The following is a 14,831-nucleotide window of genomic DNA, read 5'->3' on the forward strand; positions in this document are numbered from 1 at the left end:
GGGTCCTTTGTCCCTCTTTGGGGGGATACTCCCACTGGGTTTAAATCTGGGACTCTCGGCCATTTGACCTTAGAACTGAAGAAGCTTCTCGGATGAGAGGTGAAACGTCTTCAAGCAACTCAAAGAAGTCCAGACGCTTTTCTTTGCAAACTCCTTTGGCTTCTTAACAGACGCCGCTGTCGTTCTAGAAAAATTTAGAATAATTTGAAACAACAATCTAAGCCCAAAACAGGATTAAGATTGAGGCAGATCTACCTTTGTGGACATAGGGGACTTGAACCCACAAAATGACCATCACAAGATAAATCCAATGTCCAGCGGGACTTGAACCCACAGAAAAGACCAATTTCCCTACTTTCTACGTGAGACTTGAACTCACTTTAACTCTTTTCCTTTTCTTTGGGACTTGAACCCAGTACTTTTACTTATCACTTATCATTACTTCAACCAGCATGCTCATGAAATTCCCATCAAACTCAAAACAGACATTCACCAGTAATTACAGTGACCAGGCTTTTAATTTGACATGCCCAATGTGACACCTTTTGGAAATATATTTCAACAGGCAGTGTCTTACCTTTAAATGCCCCGGGGAATGCCTGCTCACTTTCACCACTGATTACCGTCTGCCCGTCCAATTACCACGGACCCCGGATCTCTCTGTCTACACCATTCCCCTCTCTCACCGGAACGAGCCCCCAAATGTTAAGGTTCATTGTTGAGAGAGGAAATCCATAAATAACCACAGATCCGGTCCAGTGTGCAATTAGACAGTATTTTAATAAACACATGTGTGAGTTCAACAACCCAATCAGTATTGAACTGTCTTTACCATATTCAGACAACAGTTTTATAGGGTTAAGATAGTACAGCCCCCTTTTCTGTTGGTAGGCAGATTTAAACAAAGCATACGTCAGCCTAAACCACAAAATGTTCCGTGAACTTTAACATAGTTTTAAAAGAACATAGTCTTCGGGTCGGTGCTTCCCCTCAGCTCGTCTTCGCTGTCGCTTCCCTGTGGGAGATCTGTTGCAGTTCCTCTAAGTACGTCGGCACAATTCTGCATTTGCAGCAAAAATACATCTTCACTTCTGCCCTACCAAAATAGATCTATTATGGTGTGTATGTGTGCACGTGCGGGGGCGCGTGCGTGCTGTGTACTGTGTACGTGTCATGACCTCTCACTATTTGTGTCTGTATGTGTGTCTCGCCCTTAAATGCTCTCACATCTCACCCGTTACACTTCTGCAAAAGCCTGCAACTTCAAAAGCCTATAACTTCCTGTCAGCCTGCAGTCAGCTTCTCACCCACTGAAGACTTCAGTATAAGAATATAAAACATTCAAAAACCTTTACATTATAGATTCAACTCAACAGTTTAAAGTAGTTCTTGCTGGACTTGTAATAAAGACTGATATAATACCAATATATTTGAACATCTGAATGCATCTGGGAAACCAACATCACTATTAATACTGAAATGATAATGATGATTATAGAGATAGCAGCAAATAATAGCAGGAAAATATTTCTATTCTCCACACCGGCCAGCCGCTCCTCGTCTCCGCTGGAGGGTCCAATTCACCGTCGCCTGGTCCATCCTCTGCATCTGCTTCGCCGTCGCCTGGTCCAGCCTCTGCTTCAGCTTCGCCGTCGCCTGGTCCGGCTCCATCGACTGCTTCTGCTCCGCCTACGCCATCGCCTGGTCCGGCTCCATCGACTGCATCTGCTCCGCCTACGCCGTCGCCTGGTCCGGCTCCATCGTCGCCTGTGGCTGCCACGCCACCGTCCGGTCCAGCCTCTGCTTCAGCTCCATCGTCGCCTGTGGCTGCCACGCCACCGTCCGGTCCTACCTCCTCTGGTCCTGTGCCCACCAAGCCTCGACCAGTACGCCCGACGCTTGAGAACCGCCGCCGCCTTCCACGCGGTCGGCCTCCGGACCCGCTCTGCTGTCGCCGCCGCCTTCCACGCGGTCGGCCTCCGGACCCGCTCTGCTGCCGCCGCCGCCTTCCACGCGGTCGGCCTCCGGACCCGCTCTGCTGCCGCCACTGCCACTTTTCACGTGGCCGGCCCCCGGAACAGCCGAACTGAACTTTTGTGCTGTCGCCCCCCGGGTCAACCTCCTGTTCTCTATGGACACCGCTTCCCTGTTTTGAACTGTTTTTGTGTGTTTGTGGACTCAGTTTTGGTCTCGTGCTCCTTGTCTTTTGTTTGGTTTCGTTCCCTCCGTCCTGGTCCCCCGCCTCCCACCCTGGGTGGGTTGTTTTCTGTTTTTTCTTGTCTTTTGGTTCTTGGGTTTGGGCTGTCGGGAGCCAGCCCTTGAGGGGGGGGGGTGATGTCATGGTCCTGGGCCACGTTGGCCCAGTATTCTTAGTTTTCATGTGTTTTGTACTGTGTTCTTTCATTATGCTGTGGTTCCTAGGTTCTGTTAAGATGTCCCTTATTTTGGTTACCCCCTGTGTGCTCCTCTGTGTATCTGTGAGCCCTCGTTTCCCCTCCTTGTGTTTCATTCAATGTCTCCTCCCGAACCTGTGTGCCTCCCTGTGTTCCCTCGGTCCTCAGCTTAGTTCTCCCAGTTTAGTTTTGTTACTTTGTCAGTCCTGCATTAAAGCAGCATTTTTGAGTTCCAGTTCAGTCTCTGTGAGTTTTGCATTTGGGTCCTCATCTGCCTCCACACAGCGTGTCCATGACACTGTCTACCATTTTAGGGAACATATTATTTTTAAAGTAACTTACAGGGCTTTTCCTGCCTTTGTGAAGGGCTTATATTTCACTAAAAACAAAAAATCTAATATGTATATATAAGTAAATATAGATTATTATAAGTATGATATTTAAAAAACACACTGTATTTAAAGGAAATACATTAAGAAACAGATTATATTAGATTTATATTTCAAATGTGACAAAATGCTGATTTTACAGCAGCAAAATTATTGTATCTCCACAGTTTATACATTTAATAAACTTCCTGCCTGTACAGAGTGGATAGTCAAACATAAATATTATTTTTTCATTTTTTTATTTTTTACTTTATTATTATAGCACTCGGAATAAATAATAAGGGAAAGATTTTGAATCAGCACCACGATGCAAACTGTTTTATGTTTATAGATTTTTAAAAATTATTACTCATGATATGACACTGTCCAGACATGCCTCATGAGGATGGTTCTATACCATTTTCTATCATTACTTTATTTTGGATTAGGTGCGAGAGTTTTTATGTGTGGACAATTAAATAATAGATTAATGCAATAGCAAATTGTGTCTTGTTCTCAGATGGAAAGCAAGTGGAGAGTGATAACTCAGATGAGGAGATGGAAGGAGGAAGAGAGTGTTACGGGTCCAAAATTGAGTGAAGAATACAAAACCAAGACAGTCCAGAAGGATGGTCAAAAACAATGATTTATTTGCACACGCGTGGGAAGATGATTACTGCACACATCAGCAAGGATCTTCATCCAAAATACATTTCAGATTGCTTTTATATGTCGGGGTATTATGACGCCCCCTCATGCGTTTACAAGCACATAATTTGCTTCCTAAGAACATTATTTGCAACTTGTACAGACAATAATCTATTCTAAGAAATACATGCAAACACAGAGGTTCCTCTTTCTGGCATCGTCTTTCAAATAAGGCGATGGTCCTTGGCCTCTGGGTCGCCATGGGCTGGTCTTCTTCTTCTTGTCACCTGTTGTTAAGCAGAGTCTAGTGCTACAGGTTTGCTAAATACATTCAGGCCTCTACTCAGATCTGTGTCTAGGTTATATGTGATATATATGTGTGTTGTAAGCATGTATGCAATTAACCTACTATGTTCTCATCTCCCTCCAACATGTATCACCTGGACACTCTCACCAGTGAAGCTTAAAACCTTTTGGATGGAACATCAACTCGAAACAAGCACAAATATGCATTGTGTATAAGGATATAACAACATAAAAAATGGTTATAACTGCACCTGTAATAAAGGTTAATATGGTGTCAGTGTGTTAAATGTCTCCCTACTATCTTAAAGCTATATGTGATGTTATTAATGCAATGCTAATGCTATGAGATATATATTGTAGCAGTAAAACAGTTTCTTTTAATTCCACAAGAGGCAGAGTGAGTTAAAGGACTTTTTCTGCTTTTCTGGAACTCAAAGCTATTTAATATGCATATCCACATAATTATGCATTATTATAATTTTGATGTTATAAAAAAACACTATTTAAAAAAAACATTAGATTACATTAAATTTAGATTTCAAATATGGCAAAATGCTGATTTGCTGATAAATTATTGTATCTCTACAGTTTAAACATTTAATAAACTTTCTCCCTGCACATAGTGGATATTGAAACAAATGGAATAATCATAAATACATTATTTCATATTTATTACTTGCTTTACTTTGCTTTATTATAATAACTCTAGTAATAAATATTAAGAGGATTCTGGATCAGCACCATGATGGAAACTTGTGGCCATAGTATATACAGTATTCTCAAGGAGCTCTAAATGTCACTGTATGTGCGTGCATGCAGGTGTCTGTTTTATGTGTATAAATTTTTTAAATTATTACTCATATAACATTGATTTTCACCCATAACCTGGCACGTAGCATAAGAACACAGACGGTCACCTTTCGGGTTTCTCAGGAGCCCCGCGGGACTTGACAATGACTTGACTCGTCATTATTTTACGCCTCGGGAGTGAGAACAGGCTGGACTGATGCAAGCCAGATCCTTTTATTTAGCAAAACTTGACTAATAGTTAAATATTATTGTTGAGGGGCACAGGCAGGACTCCACATGCACACACACATTAAAAAAATGCCTCAAGAAAAGGGCACTTGGGGCATCCATCATAAAATGGGCAGGTGCTCAAGCCCCTTCTGCCCACCCCTCTGCACATGCCTGTGTGTCATGCATTTTCTTTTGATTTGGGAAAAAAATTACCACACAATTTTAAGTTTTTCTATTTTGCTTTTTTCTGTGTTTATGTTTTCCTTTTCTTTTATAATTGAAACTGTGATCAAATCTATTCATCATCACAGAATGTAATATTGTCAGTCCAGGGTATTATTATTTGTCGAGCTAGTGTTAGCAATTCAGACATATGTAATCTAAATTTTTCTTGATGGATCTAACAAATACCCAGGAATTTGTATTATAATTCCATTTTCATGTAATATTCACTGTCATGGTCTCCGCGCCTGCCCGGCCGGCCCCACAAGGCTACATGTTCTGTTTTGGTTCTCTCTCTCTCTCCCTCTCTGCCTGGGCGGAGCTCACTGCGGGCTCCCGCCCTTGGCCCACACACCTGTCATCAATCACCAGTCATCACCAGGAGCATTACTTGAGGCTGGGACACAGATCCTCTCATCGCTGGATGATTGTGCTTAACACGTTAGTGACCCTCTCAGCTCTTGTGACATTAGCTTGTGTGAGATTAGTGACTTGGAGTAACTTGCCTTTTCCCTGTGTGTTAGTTTTCCTTCCTGGACCTGTGACCTCCCCGCTGTGTGGTTGTGTGTGAGTTGGAGTAAGAGGAGGGGACGAGTGCACGAGTGTTTTCCCCTGGATCTTCCCTGGGACCCTTCTCCTACCTGGATGTCCCCCACTGTAAATATTCTGCACTTGGTGTTGTAAATAAACTCTGTGTTGGAACTGACTACCCGCTCTGCGCTTGAGTCCCTGCACCAGTTGTGACAGAATCATCCAGCCACCGAAATGGACTCAGCAGATCCGGCAGTCTCGACCCCCACCCTCGCCACGTTGGCCGCGATGCTGGAGCGTCATGAGCAAATGTTTGTTCACCTTCGAGCAGAGCTCGCAAACCTTACCCAGGCCGTGGCCCAGTTAACACCACTACCGACCGCTCCACCTGCCGCCGCTCCTCCACTGGAGGCGCCAGCTCCAGCAGTAAGTGTCACACCACCTGCTCCCTCACCTGTTCACTATGACAGATTTCTTCCTACACCGAAAGCTTTCTCGGGAGAGATTGATAAATGTGCTGGTTTTCTTACGCAATGTGCCCTTCAGTTTCGCCAACAACCGCAAGCCTTTTCTACTGATGGTGCTAAGATTGCTTATATTGTCCAGTTACTCCAGGATCGTGCTCTGACCTGGGCACAAGCTGCGCTTCAAGCAGATCCCACCATCACTTTTTCTGACTTTCTTGTTAAGTTTAAAGGTGTGTTTGATAGAAAAGCCACAACTGCCACTGCCGGCCAGCGCTTGCTCGCACTCAAACAAGGTAAACGAAGCATGGCTGATTTCTCTATTGATTTTTCTACGTTGGCCGAACAGACGAAGTGGGGGGAAGAAGCCCTTAAGAGTGCATTACTCACTAATGTTAATGAGGAAATAAAACATGAACTGATGCTTCGTGAACTACCTTCCTCCCTAGAGGCGCTTTTGGCTTTGTGTATTCGGGTGGACGACCAGGTGCGCGCCCACCGAAGCGCGCGCACACGTTCGGGGCAGGCTCCGCTGGATTTTTGTGGGACCTCTACTGCAGCCCTTGGGTCGCATGACGCCGACACCAGGGATGAGGAAGAACCCATGCAGCTTGGGCGTTCACGGCTGTCGCCCGCGGAGCGCCAGCGCCGCCTTGCCTCCGGTGAGTGTGTTTATTGCAGCCGTAAAGGCCACTCTGTCTCTTCCTGCCCGACACTGGCAAAAGGGCGCGCTCACCAGTGATCGAGAGGGTGCTGGTGGGCGATCTGTCGAGTGAAAGTCCTTCTCCCAGACTTCTCTTGCCGGCTACACTATGTGTTCAGACTGTTTCTCACTCTCTCTCTGTGCTCATTGACTCTGGGGCTGAGCAGAACTTTATTGACACCTCACTCGCCGCCAAACTAAACATCGCCTTGGAGCCTCTGTCACGCCCTCTCCGCGTTCACGCACTATCAGGTCAGCGCCTGCACGACATCACTCATGTCTCTGAATTCCTTTCATTATCCCTCTCAGGCAATCACACAGAAAGGATTTGTTTTTTTTTCGTTTAAAGCTCCTCTCACTCCGCTGGGTCACCCCTGGCTTGTTCTCCACAATCAACATATTGACTGGGAGAAGGGTGACATACTGGGTTGGAGCGTGCACTGCCACATGAACTGCCTTCGGGCTGCGGCTTCACCCGTTCCGCTTCTGCCCACGGCCTCGCCGTCGGACGCCCCGAACCTCTCAATGGTTCCGCGGGCTTATCATGATCTGCGGGATGTTTTTTGTAAGGATTGTGCGCGGTCCCTGCCCCCCCACCGCCCGTACGATTGTGCCATCGATCTTCTTCCTGGAGCTCCGCTGCCGTCTAGCCGCCTGTACAGCCTCTCCCGGCCCGAGAGGGATGCTATGGAGCGTTACATCTCAGAGTCGCTAACGGCGGGGTTGATTCGCCCTTCCTCTTCCCCTGTTGCGGCTGGATTTTTTTTTGTGGCTAAAAAGGATGGGTCGCTGTGGCCGTGTATTGACTTTCGGGGCCTTAACCAGATCACTGTTAAGAACAAGTACCCTTTGCCATTGCTTTCCTCGGCCTTTGAACTGCTTCAGGGCATGACCGTCTTTACCAAGCTGGACCTGCGCAACGCTTACCACCTGGTGCGCATCAGAGAGGGGGATGAGTGGAAGAGTGCGTTCAATACGCATCGGGGCCACTTTGAGTATCTTGTGATGCCTTTTGGGCTGACCAATGCCCCCTCAGTGTTTCAGGCAATGGTGAATGATGTGCTTCGTGATTTTGTTAACCGCTGTGTTTTTGTGTACTTAGATGACATCCTGATTTTTTCTAAGACACTCGAGGAGCACCAAGTCCACGTGCGGCAGGTCCTGCTTCGCCTCTTGGAAAACCGGCTTTTTGTGAAGGGGAGAAGTGTGCTTTTCACGTGTCTTCAGTGAGTTTCTTGGGCCACATCATCGAAAAGGGGGACTTGCGGACTGATCCGGAGAAGGTGCGGGCAGTGGTGGAATGGCCTACTCCTCCTGATCGCCGCCAACTGCAACGTTTTTTGGGATTCGCTAACTTTTACAGACGGTTCATTCGCAATTTCAGCAGAATCGCTCTCCCTCTCACTAAACTCACCTCTCCTAAGGTTCCTTTCCAGTGGGATCCTGCCGCTCAGCGGGCCTTCACCCTGCTCAAGGAGAAATTCACCACTGCACCGATACTCCGGCAACCGGACCTGACCCGGCAGTTCGTTGTGGAGGTGGACGCGTCGGACTCCGGGGTGGGGGCAGTCCTGTCTCAACAGAAGGACGGTAAGCTGCACCCATGTGCTTTTTATTCTCGCCGTCTCTCTCCAGCAGAGTGCAATTATGACATCGGGGACCGGGAGCTCCTGGCCGTCAAGCTGGCCCTGGAGGAGTGGAGACATTGGTTGGAGGGAGCGGCACAACCATTCATCGTATGGACAGATCACAAGAATCTGGAGTACCTGCGCTCGGCCAGACGTCTCAATTCCCAGCAAGCCAGGTGGGCGCTGTTTTTTGCTCGTTTTGACTTCACTATCACCTACAGGCCAGGATCACGGAACATAAAGCCAGACGCCCTGTCCAGGCAATTTTCCATCACAGGGGAGGAATCGGACCCCGAGCCTGTCCTCCCGGCCGCCTGTGTGATTGGAGCCATCTCTTGGGAGATCGAGAGGCTGATCCAGGAGGCGCAGGAGACCGAACCGGATCCTGGGACTGGCCCGCCCAGTCACCTCTTTGTTCCTTCAGCCGTCCGCTCTCAGGTTCTCCAGTGGGCTCACACCGCCCGTTTTTCATGCCATCCTGGGGTCCTCCGCACCTTATCCTTCCTCCAACGCTACTTCTGGTGGCCCGCTATGGCTAAGGATGCCAAGGAGTATGTGTCAGCCTGTTCGACCTGTGCCCAGAACAAGCTTTCGAACCGCCCTCCACCGGGCCTTTTGCAGCCTCTCCCTACACCAGGCTGACCATGGTCCCACGTTTCTTTGGACTTCGTCACAGGTCTGCCGCCCTCTGCAGGTAACACCACTATACTTACCATTGTTGACCGTTTCTCCAAAGCTGCACACTTCGTCGCCCTCCCGAAGCTCCCCTCTGCCTTGGAGATGGCCCGGCTCCTCGCCTCTCATGTGTTCCGACTTCACGGGATCCCCGAGGACGTCGTTTCGGATAGAGGGCCGCAGTTCACATCCCGAGTTTGGAGGGAGTTCTGCTCCGCTCTGGGGGCCAAGGTCAGTCTCTCTTCCGGTTTCCATCCGCAGAGTAACGGACAATCGGAGCGGGCCAACCAGGAGCTGGAAGCTGCCCTCCGCTGTGTCGCTTCGCACAACCAATCAACCTGGAGTGACCAGCTTCCATGGATCGAATACGCCCACAACAGCCACACTTCCACCGCCACAGGCAAATCTCCTTTCGAAGCGTCTCTGGGTTATCAACCGCCTTTATTCCCGGCCATCGAAGGTGAGCACTCCGTTCCTTCTGTACAGGCTCACCTCCGCAGGTGCCGTCGTGCCTGGCGCGCGACTCGGGCGGCCCTACTCTGTACTAAGGAGCAGAATAAGGCCCTCGCTGACCGTCGCCGGACACCAGCCCCCGAGTACGCCATCGGACAACAGGTGTGGCTGTCTACCCGTTTTGTGCCGCTACGGACTGAGTCAAAGAAGCTGTCTCCTCAGTTTATTGGCCCTTTTTCCATCGACGCCATTGTAAACCCTGTGTCCGTCCGCCTCAAACTGCCGTGCAACATGCGCATTCACAATGTCTTTCATGTATCTCAGGTCAAGCCAGTGCTCTCCAGCCCGTTGTGCCCTCCTTCCAGGCCCCCGCCGCCCCCCCGGCTCGTGGATGGTCAGCTGGTTTACAACATCACCCGCATCATGGACTCCCGACGCCGGGGTAGGGGTTTTCAGTACCTGGTTGATTGGGAGGGCTACGGGATAGAGGAACGCTCCTGGGTGCCTCGAGCTGCTGTCCTGGATAAGGGGATGCTCCGGGAGTTCCACCGCAGGCATCCAGGTAAGCCTGGTGGGTCGCCGGGAGGCTCCCGTTGAGGGGGGGGGGTACTGTCATGGTCTCCGTGCCTGCCCGGCCGGCCCCACAAGGCTACATGTTCTGTTTTGGTTCTCTCTCTCTCTCCCTCTCTGCCTGGGCGGAGCTCACTGCGGGCTCCCGCCCTTGGCCCACACACCTGTCATCAATCACCAGTCATCACCAGGAGCATTACTTGAGGCTGGGACACAGATCCTCTCATCGCTGGATGATTGTGCTTAACACGTTAGTGACCCTCTCAGCTCTTGTGACGTTAGCTTGTGTGAGATTAGTGACTTGGAGTAACTTGCCTTTTCCCTGTGTGTTAGTTTTCCTTCCTGGACCTGTGACCTCCCCGCTGTGTGGTTGTGTGTGAGTTGGAGTAAGAGGAGGGGACGAGTGCACGAGTGTTTTCCCCTGGATCTTCCCTGGGACCCTTCTCCTACCCGGATGTCCCCCACTGTAAATATTCTGCACTTGGTGTTGTAAATAAACTCTGTGTTGGAACTGACTACCCGCTCTGCGCTTGAGTCCCTGCACCAGTTGTGACATTCACACTGTTAAAAAAAAACATCTTGAAAAAACAGTAATATTCCGGCAGCTGGGGTGCCAAAATACTACCGTAAAATAACAGAAAATAACTTCCTCATAAAAATACGGTTATTTCCAGTAATGACAATACAGTTTGCTGCCCTAATTTTACATGGGATTCTGCCTTTTCCAAGTGCCTTTAGACATTAAATTAGGAACATTTTAACGTGATCAAACAATGAAATTACCTATAAACAAGGTCAATGAATGTGGCAATATGAATCATAATAGGTAAATGTACAGGAATATACAGTTAACAGATGGTTTAAATAATAATGGATTGCATGCCCTGGGACAGACTGACAGAGGCAAGGCTGCCATATCGCACCATCAGCCCCTCTGGCCATCACCAGTAGGCGGTAGGTGAAGTGTCTTGACCACGGACACAACGACCGAGAGTGTCCGAGCCGGGGCTCAAACCGGCAACTTTCTGATCACAAGGCGAACTGCCAACTCTTGAGCGACGATCGCCCTAAATAGGATTGATAATAATACTTATGTGATGTAAGACCCAGTCTATCATAGCTGTATTCAACATTTCGTTAGAAAATATGAACGCAAACAAAAATCAAACTAGAATTCTTGAAAATGAAAGATGGCTGTGTATATTCAAATCTGTTTGTGACTATCATCAGTGGAGGCTGAATCCAAAGTGCAGTCTAAATTCAAATGAGTTATATGAATGTGCAAAGAGTCACTCAGGAATTTAAAATGCAAGCTACAGATCCCCCAGTCTTTATCATTAAACCGTTGGTTGTTTAATTTTTGCATTTTATACCAGTTACTTTAAAGGTTTTGGCAAAGTTGCATTGTCATGATGATAGTGCTTTACGTGTGTCTGTGTGTGTGTGTGTGTGTGTGTGATCCATGACTATAAAAGGCCTTTTCTTAAAGGACAAAGTCTGTTCAAGTTATAACAGACCAGCGGTACTTTGAAATGGAGTGCTATATATATTAATTTTCTGTTGATCATCATCTCAGATTCAGCATCACAGTTTCAGCCTACAAATGTACACTGCACTGCAAGAAGTTATTGAGCCTCTCTCCTTATACAAACGCTGCTGGAATATTTTTGATGTGATCTCATGTGATCACATTTATGAAATGGGAACTAGTCTATGAACCTTTGCTAGTTTACTAGGCACCTGAATCCTCCCTGAACTGTTATAATTCTTTGTTTGCCATGTTATATCCTTTTACGGAATAGATGTTCTTTTAAATATAAAGCAGCCCTCTTTCTCAGGAAGCCAATACCTGCTGGTGAGTCAAAAACTCAGGAAGAGGAAGTTCTCAAAAGTAACAAATTTCACTCTGATGCTCATACAGTCAGCACCAAGCCAACATGCAGGTCAGAGTTTCCGGCATCAGACTCTGTGAGTACTGACATTATCTGTCAATAAAAAGATACCTAGTTAGCTGTTGAGAAAATGCATGAATGAACTTAAAGGGGAAATTATTATGTCCAAAACACACGCGTGCATTTCATGCATTCATTATGCAACTTCTCAATGATAATCTCCGTCTCCATATTTCCAGTGGTGAACATGCTGTTTTTGTCTGTTCCAAAAGCTGGATTGAGTGTTTCTCAAAGACATAGTAAGTGGTTCAAATTCATGTTAAGGTAGTTCACATGCTGGAATATAAAAGAAAAATAATAGTTAATAATAGATAACTCATGACAACTTGAACGTTTCCGCAACTGCTGCAGTTGCTGTTTTTTAGTCTAAAATTTGACAGATTACAGAAATGGTACTGCATTAACCTTTAAAACACTTAAAAAATAATTTTCAGAAGCAAGCATAAAGAACAAAACATGGAAATGCATATTTACTTATTCAGTAGATATATATGTGTAATTGTTTTTAATTCTGAAAACGTTTCAGCATTATATCAGTGCTTATTTCTTCTCTGTTTGCATTTCTCTAAAAAATGAAAAACAACAGGATTTTCAACAAAATCATGAGTTTGAAATTATATTGTTTGAATTGAAGACATATACAGTACTTTAAGAGAAAAAAAATCTTTGATTTTGTGTCTCAGATTCAGCTTTTCCCTCACGTTGTTCCAAACAGACAACAGTTCTTTGAATTAGAATCTATCACAATCAGCTGTGAAGGGCTAAGTGGACTGACTGGATGGAGAGTGATGAAAAAGATAAATGAAGATGTTAGAACATGTGCTCCATCCTGGGAAACATCTGGTGGACCTTGCAATATTATTAATGCATATCCATCAACTGACAGTGGAGAATACTGGTGTGAATATGGAGGAAAACAAGTGACACTGTCAACATCACTGTAACTGGTATGCACATAGAAAGAAATATAATCTATGCATTGACATATTTAGTTAATTTACTTTTTAGATCAGTTGGTTATGTATGCGATAAACACCACAATATATTAAGCATCATAATTGCAATAAGTGCAATAAGTGTGACATAATGTTTTATGTCTTAAAAATTATATACGACCTATTGTCTGTAGTAGAAAGATTTGTATATATGAATAATTTCAACATAAATTCCACATAAACTTAAATCCTTTTATATGAAGTTTTCAGATCATTTGTCATTCACATTTAGATGGTCCTGTGATTCTGGAGAGTCCTGCATATCCTGTGATGGAGGGAGAAAATGTGGCCTTGCATTGTAGAAAAAAGCATGCAAACTCTAGCTTCACTGTGAATTCTATAAAAATGGTGCCTCCATTAGGAGCAGCTCAACAGGAAACATTACAACTCCTACTGCATCCAAATCTGATGAAGGACTCTACAAACAGTGTTGCCAACTTAGCGACTTTGTCGCTATACTTAGCGAGTTTTCAGATCCCCTTAGTGACTTTTTTTTCTAAAACGCGACTAGCGACAAATCTGGCGACTTTTTGATGGCGTTATAAGGAAGACTTATGACCACTTTTTGACGTGAAAGCACGTATCGCCCTTACTCTCAACAAGCAGCGGGTGCTGCCGTGGGCACCTCGCCCATAGGTTACAATTACATAAGCATGACCAATTATGCAAATTAGGCAATGACATCATTTACCGACTTCTAGCAACTTTTAGGACAACCAATAGCGATTTTCCTTACTGAGGAGTTAGCAACACTGCCTACAAATATACAGGGTGGGCCATTTATATGGATACACCGTAATAACATTTGAATGGTTGGTGATATTAAAGTCCTGTTTGTGGCACATTAGTATATGTGAGGGGGAAAACTCCTCAAGATGGGTGGTGACCATGGTGGCCATTTAGAAGTCGGCCATCTTGGATACAACTTTTGTTTTTTCAATAGGAAGAGGGCCATGTGACACATCAAACTTGTTGATAATGTCACAAGAAAAACAATGGTGTGCTTGGTTTCAACGTACCTTTATTCTTTCATGAGTTATTTACAAGTTTCTCTTTGTTCACAGCCATTGACATGTTGAAGAGGTTAACACGTGAGGAGCGGATCGAAATTGTGTTGATATCTGGTGAACGCAGTAACCGGGTCATTGCAGCAGATTTCAATGCAAGACACCCTACGAGACCACCCATCTCCCATGCTACAGTTAGCAAACTGCTTCCTAAGTTTTGTGAAACTGGTTCAGTGTTGGATTTGACAAAATGTGGACGCAAGAAAACTGTCATTAATGAAGAAACATAAGTGGCTGTCCTAGCTTCATTCAGCAAGAGCCCACAGTGTAGCACTCGCCACATGTCACTGGAGAGTAGCATTAGTCGAACATCCCTTCGGCAGATATTAGCTACTCACAAATGGCACCCTTACAAACTCCAGCTACTGCAGCATCTCAACGAGGATGACCCAGATCGGCGCACAGAATTTGCAGAATGGGCAAAACAAAAATTGGAACAGGACCCTCAGTTCACACAGAAGATTTTGTTCAGTGATGAGGCAAACTTTTATGTGAATGGTGAAGTTAACAAACAAAACCACCGCTATTGGTCTGACACTAACCCACATTGGATGGATCCCTCCAAGACTGTTGGAACAACAAAAGTGATGGTTTGGTGTGGTATATGGGGTACAACGATAGTGGGTCCATTCTTCATCAATGGAAACCTCAAGGCCACTGGATATTTGAAATTGCTACATGATGATGTGTTTCCGCTTTATGCACTGAAGCTGGCACGTTCCCTGAGTTTTTCCAGCAAGATGGTGCACCACCACATTATGGGTGCCAGGTCCGAGCATTCCTAGATGAACAGTTTCCTGGAAAGTGGATTGGTCGTCGTGGGCCAGTTGAATGGC

General features: G+C 45.9%; 1 long non-coding RNA gene across 1 annotated transcript; it reads left to right on the plus strand.

Moving 5' to 3' along the window:
- Window positions 1-10,028: 10,028 nt before the first annotated feature.
- Window positions 10,029-10,496, plus strand: LOC120434462. Its single transcript, XR_005609106.1, has 2 exons — window positions 10,029-10,231; window positions 10,315-10,496. It is a non-coding gene; the product is annotated as an uncharacterized LOC120434462 (long non-coding RNA).
- Window positions 10,497-14,831: the final 4,335 nt, after the last annotated feature.

The sequence above is a fragment of the Oreochromis aureus genome, linkage group 3 (assembly GCF_013358895.1).
Source record: "Oreochromis aureus strain Israel breed Guangdong linkage group 3, ZZ_aureus, whole genome shotgun sequence".
In the NCBI taxonomy this organism is placed as follows: domain Eukaryota; kingdom Metazoa; phylum Chordata; class Actinopteri; order Cichliformes; family Cichlidae; genus Oreochromis; species Oreochromis aureus.